At 41.2% G+C, this 25,185-nt stretch overlaps 1 long non-coding RNA gene across 1 annotated transcript in view; it reads right to left on the reverse strand.

Moving 5' to 3' along the window:
* Positions 1-25,185, reverse strand: part of LOC113460118 (uncharacterized) — a 96,780-nt gene that overhangs the window by 31,962 nt on the left and 39,633 nt on the right. The window contains exons 2-3 of the long non-coding RNA XR_003381860.2: positions 4,064-4,189; positions 1,058-1,138 (exon numbers count right to left, since the gene is read on the reverse strand). This is a non-coding gene — a long non-coding RNA (uncharacterized LOC113460118). The remainder of the gene's footprint in view (positions 1-1,057; positions 1,139-4,063; positions 4,190-25,185) is intronic.

The raw sequence follows: 25,185 nt of genomic DNA on the forward strand, positions 1-25,185 counted from the left end.
GTGGTGCTTACAAGGCTGTGAATTCTGCTCTCACAGCCAAGACCTTCCACACTAGAGTGTAACAACGTGTGGTAACATCAATGTATAATCTTTAGTTCATGGAAGTAGAAAAATAGCCTCGGGAAACAAATACTATCATAAAACAGGTGTGGGAATGGTAACAATTTTTTTCCCTTCTGACCAGTACATCTAAAATTATCATTTCAATTAAGACAAAAATACTACAAATATTTGGGAAGAGTTCTAAATGAAAGTCACCTGTAAACTCACCATAAGGCTAGAAATAATCCTGAGATCCTATATACAGACTATCTACTCCCAAACATAAACTTCTCTCCCAGAACAAGGAATGAAGGAAATTCAAAGGAACAAATGTGCTCTTCATCTTTTCATACCCTCTAAGCTGTAAACTTTTTCTGACATGAGTTATCTCTATTGATACTTTGGTACAAAGCCAGCAGAACAGAATTATAAAATGTAGAGTTTTAACTTTGTATAAATGTTTACTGCTTCTGAAGACAAATTCTGTGTATGAGAGCCAGAATGGACCTTGAACACTTTATCAGCTGGTATCACTACAAATACTGAAGGGTTTTCCTGCAGGTTCTATTTTTCACCCCCTTTCTCTTGTTTCCTTCTCCTTTGAGATGCTCCATTTTGCACGTTTCTCATTGTCAAACGTTTTTAAATTGCTTCTGGCAGAAGCATTTTACAAGTGGGGAGGATGCCCCAGGCTTCTTCCCGGAAAATAGGAGACTCTGTGTGTGGGGAGGCTGACGCCAGCTATGCAAACCTTGTAGCTTTGCATTTTAAAAAGTATTTTTTTGAGTAAACAATGGAATCCATTATTTACAGACTGTATTGTAAACATCTGCAGCAGAGAAGCCTTCTTATTGTATGCCTGTAATGACAAGGGCAAACCCAGCACAGGAAGAAGGAAGGACCAACCCACTTAACAGAATGAGACTTATTTGAATGCATTTTAAAGCCACCAACAAACAATCAATGGTTTAGCTGACACAGGACATAAGCAAATAAGAAATATTAGGATACCTACGTGACATTCTGGCTCCATCAAAACCAGCAGGATGTTTGAAATTGGCATTGGAGGTCAAGGCTTAGGTTCTAATCTTTTTTCCTACAAAAACCGAAAAGCAAAACAACTAAAATTGCTCAGCTTATATTATAAAAAGAATGTTAAAACTTTGGCTTTCTGACTGATTGAGGTACTTAACACACTTTTTAGACACTTTGATAATTACAGAAAAACTGTAGTGAATATTGTGCTGCCTCTAAAAAAGGAAATAAAACGATTCCTTTATGGACCTTGGCAAAGGACATTTCCACATTGTTACTGGCTGGCTGAGCTCTTGGCCTTAGGTCATCTGTTGTTTCAACTAGTCATTAGTGCTTTTGACTTCAGTTGTTGTCATTGCCTTGGAACTGCACTGAGGAGAGATTGTCCACCACTCTTTGCCCTGTTGTACAAAGGCAGTCTTCCAGGAAAACCCCACAGTGTTTCTGCTATTTCTCTCATCCCTGCTCTGCGGCTCCAAAGAATGTTGGGGAAAATGTTTGCTGCCATCTTTTTACAGCAGACTGAATTTGTAGCTTTTTTTTCCTCTCAAAAATACTCCCTACTTCAGCTGTTGAAAGCAGCCAGAATTAGAATTCAGATTTGGTTCTCTTCTTTTTTAAAAAATTTTGTTTCTGCATGGTTAATTAGATACAATAATCTGCTTTTACAATCTTATATCATCAAACCTTTTCCTAATTTACATTGCCTGTTGAAGCTAGTCCATTTGCAGTCAAAGCCATAGAGAGCTTCCCTCCTGCCGTAGTCTTCTTGTCTTTGCTCACACTCCCTTGAGGCTGCCCAGATCACCAGACACTTTCCACTTTCCACAGGCATTAGACAACAAAGATCTTGGTGGAACTGGAGTTAGTGTCACCAGCACAAGATGTGAAAACCTGAGCGTGCTTCTGCAAAACTCAATCCCAACTAATGTTTTTCAGCTAGTTTTAGCTAAAAAAGGTTACCTTTCCCCATGCTCTAGAGAAGCAAGTCAAAGAATGTAGAATAAATGCTATTTCTTGCATGTTAATATCTTGCCTGTCTGTAGGAAGCTTGTAGGAGGCAGTGGGAGGTTAGTCTTCAAAAATACTTCAGACTACTCAACTTTGCCTCAGTCAGAAAAAAGTTAGTGATACTCTCCATATCAGCAGTTTATTAAATGGTGCACTATCACTGTCTAAAGTCACTGTTATAAACAGTTGTACTTAAAAAAACTAAGCCAAGAATTTTCCATCTTCTCATTGTCTAAATTTAAAGCTCATCAGTTATAAACTTGCAAACATCAGTGCATATATTTGAACAAGCTAAAAATCATGTTTCTATGTAAGTTTCTTTTTATTTCCATCTTTCAGCCAGTAGGAAGTCTTCTCTGGGACATCAGTCAGAATGTTGCAAAAATGAACAGGATTTTATTACTCACAGTGAGCCCTACTGTGTCTTATGAAGAATTCCTCTGTACAGGACTCCAAAGGTAGGAATAACACAAGAGCCCGTGAGATTTATTTGCCAAACTTCTAATGATTTTTTTCCTTTTCTTGCTGATTGTTAAAGTAAACACGCTTAACAGAGTGGCTTGATTTACTGAACACAAATTATTGCACGGACAACTACGTATGGCACAAGTGAGCACACTTGCTGTATTCATTGGACTGTGACACTCCTGTCATAACCAGGGGTGGATCTTGCCTGGAGCTGTTAGCCAAGAACAATCTCTTCAACAAAAAGGAATTTCTGGTGGCTAACAGAACAATTATTCTAATTTTACAAGCTAAAAACTGGTCAAGACATAGACTCAGAGAAGCTGGAGATGGTTTGCCCTTCCTGTAACAATGCAAGAGTGTTCCCCACACAGCAGTTTATGCAATGCAGATTTTATACAGTCTACTCTGATTTTAAACACCATAACTTTACAGGTTTCCATGCACTTTTCATGGTATGCTGTTCACAGTCTAACAGACTGTAAGAAATAATTGTTGCTTTTCAACCTACAATTTCTTTTTTAGGTGTAAATCATGACTGTCAATACACCCCAATGATTCTGTCTCCTCTCACTTTATAGAACCCTCAATACCTTCTGGGACAACATCATTGGAACCACCACATTCCTGCTAGACAGGCTGTCTGGATGTGGCATTTTCAACTAGACCAGAAATCAGTGTTGGCAAATAAGAAGGAAAACAGGACAGGAAAAGATAAACAGGTTAAAAAATGCACGCTTATAACCATATTCTTCAATAGATTGAAATGTTACCTCTGTTGCCCAGGGTAGCATTTGCATGTTTATAAGCCCAATTCTGGCTGTAGTCAGGTAGACATTGATTGACCTAAAGCTGTGTCAGTACCAGCAGAAAAGGCCAAGTGACCATGGCAAAGTCATCCACTGCTTTCTTTTGCTGAGTTCACAGCTGGTGACCCTTGTTCAGTGCCTAATCCCAAAGGTCACATTTTCCTAAGCATTTACTTCTAAAATATTGACTTAAAGTGATGGGACAAAAAATGTGGACTGGATACCTGTAGGAAGGGAAATGGTTTAGCAACTGCTGTGAATGCCAGCAAATCTGCAACACTGAACTTGAAAAGCCCGGTCTAGATTTGTCACATCCTATAAAAACCCTTGTACATTTTCCCACAGAATAAATGTAAAACAAAATTTAGAGGATGATATTTTTTTCCTTTTTTTTTACCTCAGAGTAGTACTTTAAAGTATTTAACATAGTCAAATGAAACTCATATTAATGATGAAAAAGTTTAGGTTCCTGTGGCAACTTATATTTAACTACCTTAATGAAAAAAGTTTAAAAAATTATAATTTTTCCAGAGGTATAGTGATTTTTTTCAATCTAATAGCAGGAATCATTTATATGCTAATGGCACATAAATTAGCAAATCTCCTTCAAATATTAACATTAACGTATAATGCTGTGAACTTTATGTGAAAATTGTGGGACATTATGTTCTTTTGGCATTCTATATGTGTGCATTTCTCACCTTAAAATAAAAGCCACTAATGGTGATGGTTTCAGTCCAGTTTAATCCATAGTCTTCTCCAGCATAACCAAGTGATCTTTTAAGGCAGCCTAGGACAGGCACTTGGCTTAGTCAAGCCTAACAGTCCTGGAAAGGGAAGAAATACAACACCAGCATTGTTAGGATATGTAAGAGTAACTTCAGGCTTGTAGTGCAGAAAGGAAAGGAAGATTTTGCTTTAAGTGTTTCGGAATCATTAGAATCTCAGAACCAATAAGGTTGGAAAAGGTCTCTAAGATCATCAAGTCCAGCCATTAACCTCATATTTCCATGTCATGTTTTAATTATATTTGTGAGGAGCACAAGATTACTGCGCTCTTACATGTTGTACAGTCACTGCAGTGAAGGAAACTTTGACACAGACTACATCTAGCAGATGAACCATAGAATTAGATAAGTCCAGGTAATGCTCATTGGGAGCTGAAAAGTGGGGTGAGATGCTCATATTTCCTCCTGAAACACAGTTTATACCAAAAACCTGTGTGTGAAGTCTAATGAGGGACATTTAAGGACAGAAGTCCATATTGTAAAAAAGATGGAGAGGAATGAAATTGGTGTCCTGCCTCACCTCTCACAAAGCTTTCAGCTCGATCTGATGGAAAATGCCATTCCTACAGTGTTTCGTTTCTGCCTAAGGACAGACATTTTTCAGGGCCCTTCTCTGCAGCTGTCTTACATCCTAGCTGCGTGGGTTTCATCCCTTATGTCAGATCCATAATAACATCATTAATAACATTAATTCATTATCCTATGGAAGTAAATTTCAATCCAGTAGAGGCAGCATCGGGAGGCATATGGCAAGTAGCCTGCAGCAAACTAATCTGCTGACAAACCCCTCCTATCTCTCAGTGCTGTGACTTTGCCAAGGCCTTTTGTTTTTTCCAGTGCTTCAGCATATCACTTCGATTACGTGTGTTTAGAGAAGGGTAGGCTTCTGTAACATTTTCTCTGAAATTAAATCCCAGTGCTTTCATTCTAGAAGTGAAAATCCCTCCTAGAAATTCTTTCCAGCCTCTGAGTGCCCTTTATAGGTACCCTGCAGCTACAACGCCGTGGTAACACAGTCCCCGTGCTTTTCAGCTCAGCTGTTCAAACACGAGGGTGACCTGGACAGTTAACACTCAATCCTTTCATCTGTCCCGCTTCAGCTCTTTAGAAACAGCTCTTCATGCTCTGCTCATTTGTATCAGGGCAAGTTTGAATCAATTTCTGTTCATTATGACACATCATCTCCGGGAAATACTTATAAATTATATTTAAAAAAAACCCCTTATAATTGTTAAGGGAATGAGGCAAACAAGCAAGCAAGTAAATGTTGACCAGTGCACGTAATCCAAAAGTTTAGTATCACTGTGCTGGAACAGAGCTGCCTGAAAGAGAGAGGAAAGAGCAGAATTTTTGTCCTTTAAATTCCAATATTAGAACATCTCAAGGGACAGGCATAGTCTCTTTGGAGCAAATATATGCCTTTTGCATTTCGACACCATATGCAAATGATTCAGAATGTGTTTCAAAACTTGAAATTTGCAAAGCTTTCTTCATTCTCCAACTGTACAATATAAAGAATTTTTCAATGGTATCCTGTTGAAAAATGTGACACTATGTGCACAGACTGATCATCCATTTCACTTATTAGTCCTTTGCAAAGGCAAAAGAGGATGAAATCAGAAATATGAGTCCAATTAACAGGACAGTTGAAACTGAACTTGCTCAGAAATCAAAGTTAATGAGAGACAAGAAGGAAAAACATCCCAAAGAATTTTTAATAAACTTTTCTATTCGAAACACCAACCTGAGCAAGGAATTCAGATTTCAAAAACAACGTAGATCACACTTTTCACCTGTCTTTGCACTGCATTTCACCGCAGTGGTTTTAGGGCATCATCTGCTGCCTGGAGTTTCATGAACTGGAGAGATGTGCTATCATAACAAAGCCCTGCTGTGACCTGTTTCATCACAGTCACATTTCTCCCCACATGTGGTTGTTTTTTGGTGCTTCATAAAAGCAAATCACACATACAGAGGTTAAGACTACATGATGTTGTCTGATAAAAAACATAGCATAAAGCCAATCTATCCATAATATCTGTGTTAATAGAAGCTTTAGGTCACTTTTTCCAGTCAGATGGTGCCTGATCTCATGTCTGTCCAAGATTATGGCAAGATTCCCATTGCATTAGTGGATACTGGATCAGCCCAAAACTCACAACAAAAGGAAGCAAAGAAAGGAGACTGCAGGCACATACACAGTGTGCAGAGTTTACTCTCTGTGATTCACAGAAGTAGAGGTGCTGTGCTTCCTGGAATTAGCATTTTTCCTCAGCCATGAAGGCTGGAGGGGAAGGAGGTGGGTCTATCATCCAGCTCTACCTTGTGTGCCAAGAGGTTGTAACCATTGGGCACAGGTGTGGCTGCGCCCAGGCCCTGAGATCCTGCACTCCTGTGTCTCCCATGGCATAGATTCAGGGGGAAGGAGGGGGGGTGTGATCCCCCAACATATGGGAAATCTTGCAGCTAGGCCACCTCCTGCAGATGATGGAAAGGGAATTTCAGTTGTAGAGTCCTAGGCCTTGCATATTTGTAGAAGAAAGCATGTGGATGAAATAGATAACATTACTAGTTCTGGAGTCAGGGAGAGGGAGGCTTTGGACACAATTCATAAGCCACGTCCCAGATGAGGCCTTGGAGCACACATAGACCTGAAGATCCATTCTGAGTGAGGTATCATTTTAGGAAGTTGGTTATTGAGAACAGACACCTACAAAGTAAGTGTAGTCTTGTAAGTAGCAGCATGTCAAGTTTGTAAATCTGAGACTTGTCTGGCAGCTCTCATCCTAGACACGAGCTCTTTCAAACTCAGTGTTCTTAGGTGGCTTGGTGCTCCAGGGCAAATCTTTGACTGATTCTCAAAAGACAAACTGTAGACAGATCTTACCCAATGTGGATTTATTATGCTCAAGCACATCTCAAATCTCCAAAGCAGCAAGTTTAGCCTTGTGGTTCGTTAAACTGTTCATTAGACAGTTTCCCTCTTCAGAACTCGTAGGTGCATTTATGAGATGGAGTACCTTGCACTAGCAGGAGGTGATATTTAATGATAGATCTCAGACCAGCCTTGTCTTAATAATTTATATAGGTTCTCTAATCAAAAATGCTATTTTCCACTGTCTGTGAAACCTTTGCCTATTTCCTAAGCCTACCATTTCACTATCATTCTTTGAATCACCAACTTTATCTGCATCTTTACTTTGTGAATACATTGCTCAGAGGTAGATTTGGCCAGCAAAATGATTGGTGGGGAAAAAAGGACACCTTTTTTCTCTCTTATCAAAACAGCCAAAATAGCATTTACTGCTGATTGTGATGCTGCTAATAGGAATAATGAAAAAGTATGCAAAAGACCTACATCAGCATAGTCAGGTTGACTACAGATGTAGAGATCCCTCACTTCATCCCATGCATAACAGACTGAGAGAGCTCTTAACTAAAGTCTCTTTAGTCTTGTGCAAGCTGCTGTGAATAATGCCCAAGCTCTGCTCAAGATACAATCTGAGCACAGTGACTGCTGCATTCCCAGGAACAAAGTTTTAAGATGACAAATTCGCATGCTTTTATCTGAAGGCAGAATCTGACTTTCAGTGTCTTGATAACAGGTGACATATTAAAGAGAAAGCATCAACATAACCTCAATTGCCCATTGTGACTTCGTGTACCTGGCAAGCAGAAACTTTACCCTTTCACCCGTCACTGAAATGATTTGATATGGAAATTAGGCTGGAATTCCAAAGGGCCATTGTCACAGTTATTCACACTGACTTCAGTGACTATTGCCATAATAAACATCACTCAAGCACCGAGTGCCCCATCCTGACGGATTGCTTCATTAACTAATAATTGCAGGCCATTACCAGTTTGACCCTGTAGGGTGTGTGCTCTCTCCCCTAGCTCTCAAATAATTGCCTGGCTACTAGTGAAGAAACCACCATTACTATTTTTAAAACTTTCATCAGAAGTTCAGAAAGTTTCTTGCAATGCACATTTTTATTTGCTAAAATGAAATTCCTCCAGTTTTAATAGTAAGTGTTCAGAGTGCATGTGTGTGTCTGTGTGTGTTTGTAGTCATACAGCTCTGGGAATGACAGGTCTATACTGTGTAATACACTTTAGGATTATCTGAAGATTATTTTATTCCAGTGGTTCATCATAAAGTTGGTTTAGTTAGAATGTAAACCATACTCTAAACATTTGCAAAAATATATACGTCAATAAATGTTTAAGAGAATTAGAAATGTTCTAATTGAAAGCAAAGCATTGGTCCCACAACACCAAAAAAGTTCTTCTATTACTTGTAATCACAGTAATAGGGTCTGCAGCTCTTTCAGAGCTGGATTAATGGCTGGAAAGCAGCATATCTAGAAAGCAAATCAGTCCACAGGTATTGCCCAGATATTCCAAACTCTCTTGGCTGACATACATGCAGTTCCTGTCCAAGGGTTAGAGAATAATTGAGCACTTACTACCTTGAAGCCAAACCAGGACACAACATTGGACACATTGTACTTCTTTGGAGTTTCCTCAGTACCCTGGAGGGTCCCAGTCTGTCTGTCCTGGCTCTTCCTGAATCATGCAGCTCCTCCAAGTCCCAAACAAAGGATGCTCAATGCAAATAAAAAGATAGGGAGATAATGATGTCTTCTAAATATTTGCTATGGGTGGGATTTTCCTCACCATGTGATATAGGGGAAAACTAGATAAGGCACAGTCACCTAAACCAAATGTCCCTCACAGATAAATGCTAGTCAGCAGACAGGCTCTGATTTAAAGTATCAGAACACAGTAAATGTAATCAAAAGGAGATGAGTAAAGGCAAGCTTCTGACAATAGTCACTGGATTTGATATCAGATCATGTGTTTGGGATCCATTTTTGCTGTTGTAGGAGCTTCATGAAAGCACTATAGTGCTTTAAGGATCATTCAAGTGGCATGTGACTGCTAAGGGGACTTGGGAAGGAGAGAGCTGAAGGATGGGGAGATTAATGCAAAGATGGAATATATGGAAGGCCCATTTACCTGTCTCAGTATAAACACAGCTAGCATGAACCCCTTGACCTTTTGAATTGCCCACAATTGCCAGATGTTAAATACTTCTGGAAGCAGTGCCATGCTGGCTCTGTTTTGCATAATTAAAGGAAGTTTGCATTCTAATTTCTTCATCTGTGGTGGTGTCACAAACCGCTGAAACTCTAAGAGCAAATTATGCCAAGTGGAGGTATGACACAGCTTCCTGATCTGGTCATTTTGTGCTTCTAGGATCCACATACATTTAAGTATGTGTATGTCTGAGGAACACCTCAGGCTGGAACGTCATCCTTAACTTGCTTAATTAGTCAGTTGAAGTCATTCCATGTGTTTGACCCCACACTTCCTCAAGAGTTCCCACCACTGATGAGAAGGAGGCAGTCACAGACACAGGAAGTAATCATGTTACCAAAACAAACCCAGCTTATAATTTGATTGTTTCAGAGGTTACTTATGCCACACAGCTCTGGAAAATAATAACAAAAGTAATTGACGAAGAGATGCAAGCCACAAATATTTTTAATTATCAGTTTAAGATAGATTTATTGTGTCTTCATACTATTTCATGCCTGATGTTTTCATACACATAACTAACTTCCTGAAGTTGATTATGCTGTCATTTTTTTCTCCCCGGGGCTGAGTTAGAGCAAATCAAAATAACTAGAGAAGTCCTCACAGTATGCAATCCAATGAGTGGTTAACAACTGAAGAGCACCTATTTGTCTGGGTCCTGCTGCACTCTAGGAACTGTATTGAAAACAAGCTCTTAACAAGATGATGTTGAATTTTCCCATGTAATTGCCTAATTTGTCTGGATTGCTACTACAGTCCAAAATTATAGAAGCTGATGTATAGTCTCACTTCCCCTTATGACTTTCACCCTTTGTAGTCTGCATTTAATATAATTTAAAGGTCAAGCTACACAGCCCCATGGATCTTTCTGTACTGCAGTCATTGCATTGGAGACTCCAAATGTTGTGGGCCCTTTTCAGATTTCCATGGTGAGCGTAGTTATGTGAGAGGCACATGAGCTGAGGACATCCAGATGGAGACACTCAGCTGCAGGTAGAACAGATCAGGAATAAAAAACATCTCTAAAAATAGTGTCTACATTTATAGTCAACCTAACAAATAATGAGCTTTTTTCTTGTTTTCTCCCTTATTAGGACTATGCCTTCTTGGAAGTGGCTTCTGCATTTAACATTTAGACTTCCTTTGTGCACCATAGGGTTAAACATAGAGTCGGTGGCAAATATGATTTTAGGTTTGATGTGACCACAGCCCTACAAACAACTCAATTAGCAGGCACTATCTAAACAATAAAGCATGAGTAAAAAGAGCTTTTGCTTGCTTGGCTTTGTACTAATTACTTTTCTGCCAAGAGCAGGTAACAACCTGCACTTGAACATGGCTGGCAATTCAGTGCCCTCCAGCCCACAGTGACTGGGAAGCTGTTTTTCTTCAGCAGAGGATGATTCCCTGGAAAAACAGTTCGTGGCTTCACACTCTAGAGCTGCTTCCAAGGGCTGAATGGTCACTGGAGCTACGTCAGTGGGCAGGAAGTGGGGAAGTCAAAACACCCCAGGAGCAATTCAAAGGGCTATGCAGAGGTATCTGAGGTCATCCGTGACCATGCCACTTCACCCTCCGCTGCTGCTTCAGAAGGATCTGCTGTTGGACATGAGTCATAGATACCTACCTCCTTGGTGCTTTCAGGCCTGGGCACCCAGATTGCTCTGCTTGTGTTGGGATTGTCCGAAAGGGGCAGAATTGTCTTTCTCACTAGCTTTCATCTTGTATCTGTGTTCTTCCAAAATATAAACCTAGCCAGACACAAGGATCATAACCCTGGTCCTTGTACCCTGGCATCTTCATTGCCTACCAGAGACGTTCCAAAGCCTGAGGAGATTATTCTCATCTTCACCACAAAACCCTTTTTACCTGTATGGGTATTGCAATGTTGTCTTTATAGTCGCTCTTTATACTCAACAGAGCAGAAACAGCTGTCTCTGCTCTCTGATGATGTACCTAACATATGACTGGAAATTTGAAATGGTGAGCAAGCAAAACTTTTCAGTTCTGTGAAAAGGTTTGCTTGCTTAACATGGAGTATAGGGAGCACAGCATTTTTGCACAAGAACATTACAATGCCAATGAAAATATTCTATTTCATAGGAAGAAACAAGCAAAATATGTGGTTGTTTCAAAGTGAAATTCAAAAAGAAAAACATTTTCACTTCAGCTCAAAATGTCAATTTATTATTTAAAGGACATGTTGTAACAGCATTCCTTCAGTCCAGACAAAACAGTTCTGTTTCTCTTCTAGTTTCTCCACTTTGCATATCTCTATCATTTGTCTAAAACTCAAATACTTAAAGACAACAACAACTGTGTAAAATTTATTAGGTAGCTTAGGGAGCCATTCTGGATTTTGTTCACATTCCACTTTAACAGTGACTGAAACTGATGGGAATTTATCTAGTAATCTCAACAGGAACAAGATCACGTCCTTTTGATGGAAATGTCATGACCTTCTTCCATAAACTTGCTCATGTAGAATTTGTTTTCTTTCAGACTGTGTATGCATATCAAACCTATTCCAAGAAAGAGAGAGGGTAGGAGAGTTTTCTTTTCTCTTCAGTAAAGGATCTAAGGAGTGTCTCTGTAAACTAATGTGGAATGGGATTCACTTGAGTTTCCAGGCTCCTGTAGCCTGAAATTTGGGCCACAGGAGCAATGTTCTCAGCACTAACAAGTTCAGAGAAAATAAAGGTGTCAGTTTTGCAGTCTATGTAGAGAAGCAGAAAACAAGTTTGCATCTAAGGCATTCAACGATTAAAGACATCATTTTTATGTAATGGATTTTTTTACAAGTCCATAAATTCTGATTACTTTAAAAAATAAATTTGCCAGTTTTGATGATGTGACAAGCCTTAATAAGCTATTCTGAGCATTTCTGCAAAACCTGGATCTAGTTGCTGCATTACAGGTGAAACGTTGAATATCCTGCATGCAAGAAACAGAAAGGCAGCTGCCACTTACCTGCCCTCCTTTCACAGTAGCCAGCCTTGACTGGGAAATATTCCTGTTTGTGCCTGTACCTGCTACATACACACAGCACCACTGGAATTCCAAAGCTTTGACCTCAATATTTGGCTTTCTGGGAGGCGAAGGTGTTCCAGATGTTACACCTGATATTTCTGTGTGTAAACAAGGTAGCTTTAGGCACTTTCTGGAGTTTAAGAGCTGGCTGTGCTTTGCTTTCAGCATGGCAATGGTGTAAAAGTGAAAGAAGAAGGGGATATAAGGTGCTTAAGGTAGGTAGAAGACAACCAGGACCTTAAAGAATACCTGGCTTTGAAGTGGAATAAGTCCAACTAAATGAAAGGTGAATCACACAGAATCATTTAGCTTGGAAAAGACATCTAAGATCCGTAAAGTCCAACCTTTGACTGATGATCACCAGGTCAACTAGACCATAGCACTAAGTACCACATCCTGCCACTTAAACACCTCCAGGGATGGTGAATCCACCACTACCATGGGCAGCCTGTTCCAGTACTTAACAACTCTTCCTTGCCATGAGGAAATTCTTCCTGATGTCCAACCCAAACCTCCCCTTGCACAGCTTGAGTCTATGGGAGAAGAGGCCAGTCCCCACCTTGCCACACCACTTTTCAGGCAGCTGTAAAGAGTGATAAAGTCTCCCCCAAACCTTCTTTTCTTGAGAATAAACACTCCCTCAGCAGTTCCTCTCTAGATCCATCATCAGCTTTGTTGCCCTTCTCTGGATATGCTCCAGAACCTCAACGTCCTGGAGGAGAGGGGCCCAGAACTGGGCTGAAGGAGAGCAGAATCTGCCATGGGTTTCCATGTGTATGATTCTTCATGACCTCATGTGCTCCAGTTCTTACAGGTGTTACCTGAATGATGACTCACAAATGATGACTCTCTTCACTTCTGACCTTTTGCCTACTGCCCAGTCTCATATTTCTGGTTGTCAAGCAACATTAACTACAGATGTCCAATAACAGAACCAAAATATTCTACTTTTTCCTCCATAGCAGACCTAAAATACATTTTCCTCTCCAACTACATTTCTAAGTACTTTGCATCATGTATTTTCATAGCTCCAGGCAGACTGCTTGTTTGGGATTTTGGTTCTCCTGGCTGGTTCACCTTCATTTTCTCATTGCGGTGCTTACCTCCACCTCCTTCTGAAGTAAGTATCTTTTGTTTTTCTGTTCAAATACTTGTAATAATTTTTATTACACATACACACAAGCACACACACACATACATGGATGCCATGCAACAGTTAACTTATTTGTAGTGAAACTGCTACTCTTGTCTTTGTACTTGGCTGAATTAGATTGCAAGTGCCTTCAGGCAATTTTGAGTGCAAGCACACTGTTGCAAATTCAAAGTTGCACAGTTACAACTCTACTTTCCTGGACTGAGAAAACATATTTTGCTGCTGAAACACAAGACTTTCTTCCCCTTGATTAACTGTTTTGTATCTTCCTGTTTTCTGGACACTTCAGGAGTTCAGAGATAAGAAGTTTTTCCTTGAATCTGGCTCTTACGTGTAAGTTTCAGAAGAAAAAGAACAGATTTCTTTAGTGTACAGAAGTGTTTAGTTCAATGCCTCATTCCGCAGCATGGGCAAGTCTATAACCTGTGTTGTTCTAGGAACAATAATACATTAGTCACAGAAGACATCAGCAGTTTCTTAAGGCAACACATTTCCTTGGACATCTAACATTAGCCCCTCCCTGTGCATTTTGCAACTATTTCCTCTTCCTTTATAGGGTGATTGACCCTTTGTACATTTTAGGTGTTCTCATTAAGGGCATTATTGAACCCATATTTTATAATGTTAGAACAAAAGACTTCCCAAGAGATTCCAACTGTTCTGGCATGGAGCATGTGACACTAAGTAATTCTGCACTCTCTGCTCAGAGACACTGTGCACCATGCAAATGTCCTGATGGCAGCTTTCAGAATAAGGTACCAAAGTGCCACTTCAAATCAATGTGCATAAAGTCTTCATTAGTTTTTTCACTGAGATTAATTGACATTTTTAAATGCCAAATGCAGAGAACTGTTCCAAGTCCCGGCGCATTCCATGTGCGCTCTGTTCTTGCCAGCATAGGTGGCTCCTGTGCTGACACAGACAGTGCCCACTGCTGCAAGGTGTCTCCCTGCATTATCACAGGGGAAGCTGGGGCTAAGTGGGAGAAGAGAGATTGCAGAACTACTGAAGATCAGCCTGGCATTATGTGAAAGGGGGGGCATGCCTAGAACAGTTTTTATTGACTTGAGGCCCACCCTAAATACCTCTCCTCCAAGGATTTCATCAGCCTGAGCCTGATTCACCATGCACTGTAAGAGCAAAAAGAGCTCCCCTAAACACACCCACAGAACAATAGCCATTTAGGGGTGTGTGTGTGTGTGTCTGTGTGTGTGTGTGCATGGGTGTGTGTGGGTGTGTGTGTGTGGAGAGAGTATAAAACAACTTGGAAAAACTGAGTAAGTGAAAATAGCTTTCAGAGACAAAATCATTTACCATCATGCTCTACCTTCTGCCCTGTCTGTTGTACTGGACTCTCTGTAGCTGTTAGATTAGCAAAGACAATGATCTTTGCAATTATATGCCTACTACATCTGGAGAACAAATAAAATTATTTAATTATGGCAGAAACTAAATAAAAATAAATGAGGAATGAATCCGTGCACTGTCCTTCCCACTTCTCATTCTCTTGTCCTGGTTACACCAACAGTAAACAGAGTGTAAATAGTGATAAAATGTATTTATAGCAACAATAACACTGATTAAAATATGGAACAAGATGTTCATGGGTGCCAAATCAGGTCAGACCTACATCCACAGAGAAGTATTTTATTGAAGGTGAAGGAAGAAATACTCTTTCCTCAAAGACCATTCGTGTCTACTCCTTAAAGCATAAGAGAAATACTTCATCAGTGCATGTGCTAAGCAAGTGGACCACCTACACTTGGCAGTGGAACATAAGGGCCCAGAGAGAACATCCTGTCTGGTACAACCTGTACTTGATGCTTATCCAAAGGCTTGTCTTCTGTAAAGATGAGACTGTGCATGTCTCTATTTCCATCTTCGCCTACTTCAGGAGTGCGTGTTTGGAATGGGTGTCCCACAGACACCCCTACAGTCTGCGTGCTATCATATTGCAAATCACCTTGGGTTGCACAAACTTGTCTCCTGGAGATGTGCCCTGACTGCCTATGGATGGCCCGTCCCTGGGACCAAACCAGAGACAGCATCGAGTGAAAAACTTGCAAATGTTTGGTCCTACGTTTGACTGCTATGTGAGTCTAAAATAAGACTGAGTGATTTGCCCTCTGGAAGCTCTTGTTCTCCTCAATTGACTGTGCAGGCAGCTGAAGTTGCTTAGCTCAGATAAAGATGATTGACTTGACAGACATATATAGCTAGGAAAGATAAATCCCACCCTAGGCGTCTGATTCAAGGCAAAATGAAATGCTCCTCATTCTTTTAAACAGAGTCACACTGCAGAGAGGCTTAATATATCTTCCTGTCCCTCATGGTTGTCTGACTCCTCTGGTCCCTCATGGCAAAAAAAAAAAACCAAGAAAAAAAAAAAAAAGAAAAAAAAGCCCACCTCTCTAAAAGGTGGGGAATGGCAAGTTTCACATTGAAAACAGCTGGATATTTTTTGCATCAGGACATGGCAATGAGTAATATTCATACTGCAAGCAGCTGGCATTGCTCTCATGTCAGCAGCCCCAACCTTTGGCCAGTTTGCACCATGGCACACATCTGCAGACTCGAGGCTTTGTTATCAGCAGCAGGCCAAAGCACAGCACCGCTGTAAAACACCCTGCCATAAAGAAAACATACAGCAGCTCAGGCTTACAATGGTTAAAGACATTCCATGAGAGTGAAAGCAAGGTCACCAAAGAGTGCACTAAAGACACACTGCCTGGCTCTGCAGGCTCTTTGGGGCAGTCAAGGCTGGCAGAGGCATGGCCAGTCAGGCACACTGGCTCCTGTCCCCAGTTTTGCCACAGCTTTACTTTGTCAACCTCTGTGAGCTGTTCACTGTTCTGACTTTTTTACATCTTATTATTTTTAATGTTTTCTGTCACTCATATGCAGAGAGGATTATACGTATCAAAAGGAACAGGCAAGGCCACAGCCATTTTCTGGGGGTTTTTTTGAGCATATACTCCTCAGATCAATCAACTTGTCACTGCAATTGCTCTGTTACTGCAATTTCTCTTCTTTGCCACCTCCCTCGAAGCTACTTTTATACTGTTGCTCAGCATTTGTGGTCATAACATCTAACTGTGAACAGAAAAAAAAGGAGGAAAAGGAGAAGTAAGAAAAGCAGCTACAATGCTTAAAATCCAACAACATTATCACATGTGACATTAAAAAATGTGTCATTGCTTGAACCTGCTCTAGTCATGAGAACATCAGTTCTAAAAAAGGAGTCTTGGTCAAAATGACAGTCAAGATTTCCTGCTGTGGTTTACCATGTTAAAGTAATAATATGTGCATCACATCGACCTCTTGTGTACTCCCCTGCACTTTGGTTCACAGCCTGTGGAACAAACAAGGTATCAGTCCATTTCCACTGCTGAGTTCAAGGCACTGATAGACTCTAATTTTCTAATTAATCTAAGGAATATTTTCCCTGTGGAACTTGTGGACTTTCCATGTATGGATGAAATCTGTGTCATGGCACAAATGTGTTCAGTGGTTGGAATTGTGTAAATGTCTCACAGGTATCACCTGTGCTGACCTCAGCCACACTAGCAACTAAGTTCAAAAAACATATGGAGGGAAGACAGCGTTCATTTGTCTCACTTATTCATAAGAAAACTACTTATTTCACAGAGCCCAGCAATCCTCCTCCTTTTTGCAGGAGAGTCAGAGAATGAGAATGAGTTAGGCTGTTTTCTAGAAGGGGACTGGTCATCCATTCTGGTTTTGTGTCAGCTTCCTCACAGGAACAGACAACCTCTTTTATACAGCAGCTTTTTTCTTTGCTGCAGAGATGTCATATGACAGGTGTATTATTGGTCATCTTTCTCTCTTTTTATGTTTGTCCTTCCACTGTGTTTCCTGGCCTTTTTCTCTGTCTTGAAACATAAATGGGAGTATTGCACTGCTTTATCCTTGGGAAAACTGAATTGTCCTGTGGTAAAGGCTAATGTTACAACACTGAAGAGGTTTATTATACCTCTGGCATCTGGCAGGGCAAAGACAGAGTGGTAGGGAGTGAGAAGAGATAAAAGAAAACAAGGGAGAAGTGGGAATACCTCCCACTGGAGCATCTACTGTCCTCGAGGACTTCCAGCCACTACAGTCTGGCACTCACTGCAGCCTGGAAATGCCAAAAACCTCTTCTCCTCTGGGACATTGGCTCCTCATTGGCCAAACACCCTCCGGATTGTAATTCTACATCTTGCAGTGAATTACACTATATAAACTCAGCTATATGTTTTTCTGGGTAAGAGAGTTCCCTATTAATAATGCTCACAAGGTAATGTTACAATTTTTCTCGGCAAACTCAGGGATATGAAGAATGCTTTAGCTTTCAGCTGACCTAAAACTATGAAACGTACTATTACTTCACACTGGCACTAAGCACACAGTCTAATCACAGCTGTTCACAAGCAGAAACAGAGCAAATTAAAAGCAAGCAGTTACAGACAAGGCAATTGGTGTTCCATTCTATAAGATTTTCTCTATTACTTGCATACTACCCAGAGTTTGTGGTAAAAGCTAATTAAGTCTTTTCATTATTATTATTCCTGGTCACTAAATCTGTGACAATTTTGATAAAATACTGCACAGCTTTACTGTAATTAGCCTCTAAGAACTCTGGGCGTTTTGGTTTTTTTTAAATTTTGCAGTTGTAGGTAAGTATTTGTTTTCTGGCTGCTCATCTGACCATGTAGTAAATTCAGCTGGTATTTTGATGGTTCATCAGTGGTGTAGATTTTTGGCAGTATGAGAATTACATAAGAGGTTGTTTTTCCAGTACTGCAACAAGAATGGCACCTGCTGAGGCATCCATGCCAGGGGGGTGTGCACTGCTCATCAGCAGCAATTTTTGGATAAAAAATGGGTAAGAAAAGCAGCCATGGCTTTTGCAATGACATTTGCTTTAACTGATCAGCAGAATTTGAACCTGTGACCTTCAGTGTCATAACACAGACTACTTATGTAATGTCATTAACTGGCAGAGGGATGGTCTTTAAGGAGACTGGCAAAGTCCACACTTGTTTCATAAACCTGTCAAACCAGAATATTGTGACATCATAAAAAGACACTGACAATCTCATTGAAGTGCTGCTTTATGTTTAGACAATGAGAGTTTTAACAGTATCTCAGGTTTGAGGAGGAAGAATACTGCTAGGGAATAAAGGATTCTTTTTTCCTCAGATGGTCCCATTGCTAAAGGAAAGGAGTGTCTGGCAGGAAGAAATCCTTGACTGAGTCTAAAGGAAAGTCTGCATTATGCAAGACTTGCAGGGAATGTGGAATTCCCACAAGAACAGCACTCAGACTCCCTCCTATACTGATGACTGGCTGCAATCCTCTGGTCATTATGATGAATAAATGAAAGACAAGGAGGCAAGTGCTCAAGAAAAAAAGGCCAAAATTGCACTGATGATTCACTCTCTTTCTCTTAAGCTAGGAGATAAAGACTTTATGCAACTGCAGGCTGTAGACATCAAAGGGGAAAAACCCAACTGAATACTTTTATCAAACTTAGGCAATGTTTATTTAAATCCACTTTAGGAATCAACTTGTAGTGCTGCAAAGTCCCAGGAGATTTTATTCCATGAGGAATTACAGCAGAGGCAATGGAGATGAAAAAGAGGTTGCATTCCATTTCAGTTATCATTAATGAACAACGGTTCTCAAATGTGTTCTCTGATAAAGGCTTTTTTGGCCAGAGCAGGGCTCAGAAGGGAAGCAGAGAACATGCCTCTCTTAGGTACATTGCGGCTCTCTGCACAGTGGGGATTGAATTGAAGGAAATGCATAACCTAGCCAGCTCGTGATAACAGCTTCCACCTAATCCCAACCAGCCATCCCCAGCCTCCAAGCCCTCACTGGGGAGTTTGGAAGCTGACTGATAGGTTTGCAGGAACTGCCTCCTATATCTTTCTGAACATTGTAGAGGGATTCTGGCTGCTGTTTCCCCTAAGAGGCTCTTTAGCTTTTCCTTTAATTGTTTGACTGTTCACTTAAAAAAAAAAAAACCAACAAAAAACCAACAAAAATACAAACTCAAACCAAAAGCAGAACGTGTCCAAAAGACAGCATTGCACCTGCAGTCAAGGTGAATTGACATCAGAAGCTACAGGCAAATATGTCAATTGAAAGTTCTCAAGAAAACAGTTCATAAACCACAACAGCTGCAGAACAGCACAGCCATATGAAGAAGAAGGTTGTCTCACATCATTGCCAGAAAACTGTCCTCATTGATGGAGTCTGCCAAAAACAGGTGATATAAGAGCTGGCAGTGAATGAAGCTGTGAATGTGATGTCTGGCAGTATTTCTTGAGAGATGTTCACAGCACAGCAGCTGGAGATTACAGATCACCATTAAAAAGAGGTGGCTGAGACTAAACCTGCGGAGCCTGACTCCTGTGTCCAACAGGAAATATTTCCTGTGTGTTTCATGTCTCTGTTCTGTGCATCTGGCTTGGGTTGGATTGAGCATTACAGCTCATGTATAATGAGCTTTATTTGCTTGCTCTATCCCTCGGTGTCCCCACAGAAAGGTGACATGAAGTAAAGTGGGGATAACAAAATGTCCCAAGTGATTGCAGTGCGTGGTCAGTCACATAAGTGCAAAAGCATGGCTGTGAGCACCAAGTACTGGAGCAGCTGCAGGCTGAAAGCTCAGCACTCTCTGCCATCCCTGGTGTGACCTGCCGGTGGGCAGCTGCTCAGGGACAGGGAGGGCATCACAGCTGCCCATGGCTAAGAGAGCCTCACTTGATGGTCCCCTGACAGCAGTTACCCAGCTGTGCTGCAAAGACACATCCGCAGCCCTGGGCAAACTCCATGCCTTCCTGTTGCCTGGTGTGCCCATCTGCCTGAAACCTTGGAGCTGCAGGTTCTCTGCCAGGACACCGTTCAGACTAACATATCTGCCTCTGACTGGATGAGCCCATTGTCATCCTTTCTGCTTCTTGGCATGTACCCTATCTTGTTCAGTGCTTGGCAGTTTTGCTGGCTTTTCCTGACTGCCCTGTCCCATGAACAGTGCTGGGGAAATTCTGCCCTTTACAGCAGCCCTACACAGCATGGACAGAGCCTGGCTCTAGCCAAATTGCCTGGAGTGCTCCATTAGTAGGGCTGAGAGGATCTGGGGGTGGATGTTTGAATCTTTGTCACACTTGCTGCTCCAGAAGAAGGAATAGGGCACTGAAATGAAATTCAGGCATCGTCAGACTGTTTCTCCTGAAGCAGGGTTTTCATTCTCAACATGGTATGTAATTCTGGCCTTATAGTCCAACAGAACTGAAAAGGAAACAAATATTTAGAAGGCTGCAGGGAAAGTAGAGAATGTCTTGAGAATTAAACGGACTGCAGGATAAGAACTCTCCATCAGTGAGTAGCCAACATATCCTTGAGTTTGATGCTTAAAAAATCGGATGGATTTTACAAAATGAGATCATGGCTTCTCTCTTGTTTAAGAAAGCACATTCACATACTGGGAAAACAGCAAAGGCCACAATAATGTGCATTGCTTGGCAAGAGCAGCAGACAAGCCAGGCAGATAACGGGTGTGCTGCAATTCGAATGGCAGCCTGGGTAAAGTTCAGCAGCTGGCAGGAAAAAGAAGACCATGGACAAATACTTGCCAAGCACATGCTCAACAACTGCTTCAGGTCTCCCACAGCAAATCCATGCATTGCTATGTGCCTTCCCTGGTGAGCTGCCGTGGCAGCAGGCATGGCTGAAGAAGGGGCTGTCGCTATGAGGCTCCAGTGTGTCGCATGTAATCACATTTTGTATCTGCAAAATGGCCCATTACTCTACAGTGATACAGTTCTAGATTACAAATAATTTAGATAACACATGTAAATATGTAATCTAGGCAGAAGATTAATTCTTTCTAGATGAGAAAGTTCCCTTTGGACTGAGCCACGTTGCCAGTTTGCTGGAGCTGGAACACCTTGTGGGAGCATGTTTATTCCTCTGCCCTTCTGAAGGACCTTCAGTCCTCTCGTCTGTTGAATTAGCATCTTTCAGTGGCACACAGTTCACTTTGAAATATAGCTGATAAGTAATCAGGGAAAAGCATATTATGCAGACAGAATATTATCTGAGCAGTTTTTTCTGCAGAGAGGAGAATCTTAGGAGGGACCTTCACCTAAAAAGTTTCGAGTCCACACTTTCAAGTAGTACAGGATTTTTATTTTATTTTATTTTTTTGCTTTTGCTTGTCACGCCAAGATCTCATTAGTCTAATCTGTATTTGCAAAATTAGTTTGGGGTACAGCAGTACATTAGTTTGTCAACTGCCTGTAAACACTTCAAACACCATCAAAGATTTCTTTTCTGGGAGGCATTCTCATTGTACCTGGTGTAGGTATGCATGCTCCTGATAAAAGTCCTCCAAAAAACCCATCTACCAGGGAGCAAAATGTTCTACAACATTCTAGCAAGAAATCCACTTTTGCACCAACTTCAGAAATTCCTCTGCATAATTGCAAAAGAACTTGCACACCATTAAGACATTTTAAAGGCAGCTGAAATGAAATGAAGAATAGGGTAGAGAAAAACATGATGTCTGCCTGTAAAGCAATGGTCAGGACTTATCCAGAACCCAGTATGTGGTACAGGCCATGTGATCTCTGAGAGGTTATGACAGAACTGAAAGAGCTCCTACTCGGGTGATTGGACTGAGCAAAGACTCGGAAAATCCTTCATATGTCAGAGAAATTGAAAAGATCTGATTAATTTGCCTTAGAACAGTGAATAATAAGAAGGGATATAATACAGATCTATAGAAAAACAAAACACCTAGAGATGGTAGATAGGGAACATCTCTGCTCATGCATTAGCAAGGGAACATTCAATAGGTGGAGAGGCAGCAAACTAAAAACTGGCAAAGGACATATTTTTTCTCACCAAGTATAATTGGGCTGTGGAATGAAAGTAGTCAAGAACCTGCAGAAAATGAAAAAGGAATGCTTATTTTAATGAGTATATTATTTTAATAAATGTCAGGAATATATTTTGCTGGCATTGTGTTGTGCCTACTGCCTAACACAGATTAAAAAAGCCTGCAAAGATGTATTACAAACACTATGCTCTACTTTGCAAGAATGTGTTTACAGTCTTGGGGATTTAATAACTTTATAGTCATTTGCATTGTTATGAGGAAGAAATTTCTTTTGATGAGGATAAGAAAACAAGGCTAAGGGGAGTACTCTTGCGTGCTTAGTGGCATAGCACAAGCTCCTCTCTGGATCTGGAGTCAATTCATTTTCATATTCTGTCAATACACTGCAATTCTCTTAGAGAGGTGCCGGTCCTTCAGAAATGGTTTTGTTCCTGACTGCTCACTGAAAAAAATGTGCAGAAAAAGGGGGCATTCACTCTGCAGCAAGAAAAAAAAAAAAGGAAAGCAAGACAGGCAATGATGACCTTGGAAAACGTTCTCTGTGCCTTTTTTTTTCTTATCTTTTTAATTGAATGCATAACACTAAATTATGATCTTTCCCTTGATCAGTGGACTGTAGCATTCTGATGGCACGTTCAGATAGAAGGGTCTGTCACACAGTATAGGGAAAAAAATATGTTATTATCTGACTTTTCCAGATTAGAAGCTAAGGCACACAGAATTATTGAACAGCTGGAGCCCGTGCTTGAGCCAAGAGCTGAACCTGGATCTCTAGAGCCACATTAACCATAAGAGCAACATTCATAACCTTAAACTGTGTTGTCAAACTGTGTCTGAAACTGTGATGACAAAACAATAGCAGCTAAACAGAAGACTTAATTCCAGGTCTCCAAAGAACAATATTAAAGTATCATTTTCCATATTACTCCAGTAGGACCCAGAGACCCTGCCTTTGGCTGAGGACTCTGTTCTGTTGGACACTCTTTAAACCTATCAAAAGAGATGCTTGGCCAACCAAATGACAAAATACAAGTGGGGAAAAAGAGCTATTTCAGATTAAATCCTATGCATTAATGATTTTTTTTTTCCTTAGTAGCTATGTGAGCTACTTAGCCAAGTAGCTAAGGATTGCCTACAGCCTGTACACAGAGAAGTTCTTTGGTGCATTATTAATTATTTTGATTTTACACCCTACTTGCAATCCTACTTGTAAGTTTGAAATTCCCTTCCCTGCTCTCTGGCATTTCAAACTTCACACTATGAAAAAAGATTGAATCATGTTGTGCTTGTGTGTGAACAAAAAATCGTCTAGCCTTTTTTCAAGTAGGACTTGTCCTCAATTCTCCTTATACAAAGGCATGTAGTGATTGGACAAGAAACAATGGTTTCAAAAAGGCTTAGATTAGATATTACAAAGAAATTCTTTACTGTGAGGGTGGTGAGGCCCTGGAACACTGTGCCCAGAGAAGTTGTGGATGCCACATCCCTGGAAGTGCTGAAGCCCAGGCTGGGTGGAGTTCTGAGTAATCTGGTCTATTGAAAGGGGTCCCAGTCCATGGCAGGGAGATCAGAACTAGATGATCATTAATGTTGCTTCCAATCCAGCCCAGTCTATGATACCATAATTGCAGGTTTTTTTGCTGTGGGCTAAAGACCAGGGAGTAGTGTAGTCTCTTCTGTAAATTTATTGTGCTTCTCTTAGTAAAAACAAAGTCTGATAGTCGTAAAGGCAGTATATAAGCAAAGCCTGAATAATTTTACTGCGCCAGTGTCAGATCTTGTGTCCTGTTTGGGGGGAGGGGGGTGGTGGAAGAATGTGGGGGCCTGAATATATGTTGTATTGTGGGATCTGTGTGGGTCCGAGTTGCTCCAAACGAGCTGCAGTTGCAGGGTCCTTAGTTGGGCAGCAGCTGTAGCTCGTGAAGGTAACTGAGATAAATAGGGGTGGGTCAAGAGCCCAGGAGGAGCCCCTGAGAAGAAAGAAAAGACTATGCCGCAGAGAATGGAGAAGAGCCCCAGCAGAGAGGCAAGAACAACGCTGCAGCAAAGATTACAACAACTGGTGACCCCGTGTGATGAAGAACACACAACCAAACATTGAAAGAAGGTATGGAATCCCCCGGACAGCCGAGAGCTGTGGCAGCCTGAGAGCTGGGACTTTGGAATATCAGCCAGAGAGCTGGGACTATAGAAGATAGGACAGCTGAGAGCTGTGGCAGCCTGAGAGCTGGGACTGTAGAATAGCTGTAGCAGCAGAAAGCTGGAAGAATATGGCCTTTAAGGAAAAGAGCCTTGGAACATCTAAAGACAGCCGAGAGCTGTGGCAGCCTGAGAGCTGGGACTGTATAGGGATATGTATATATTCTATGGTTGTATCTAAGACAGCCGAGAGCTGTGGCAGCCTGAGAGCTGGGACTGTATGCGTATTGTAATTGTATAATTGTTAAAAGAAAAGGGGGGAAATGTGGGGGCCTGAATATATGTTGTATTGTGGGATCTGTGTGGGTCCGAGTTGCTGCAAACGAGCTGCAGCTGCAGGGTCCTTAGTTGGGCAGCAGCTGTAGCTCGTGAAGGTAACTGAGATAAATAGGGGTGGGTCAAGAGCCCAGGAGGAGCCCCTGAGAAGAAAGAAAAGACTATGCCGCAGAGAATGGAGAAGAGCCCCAGCAGAGAGGCAAGAACAACGCTGCAGCAAAGATTACAACAACTGGGGAACAACGCTGCAGCGAAGATTGCGACAACTGGTGCCCCGTGTGAGGAAGAACACTGCAACCAAACATTGAAAGAAGGTATGGAATCCCCCGGACAGCCGAGAGCTGTGGCAGCCTGAGAGCTGGG

The sequence above is a fragment of the Zonotrichia albicollis genome, chromosome 3 (genome assembly GCF_047830755.1).
Source record: "Zonotrichia albicollis isolate bZonAlb1 chromosome 3, bZonAlb1.hap1, whole genome shotgun sequence".
Lineage (NCBI taxonomy): Eukaryota > Metazoa > Chordata > Aves > Passeriformes > Passerellidae > Zonotrichia > Zonotrichia albicollis.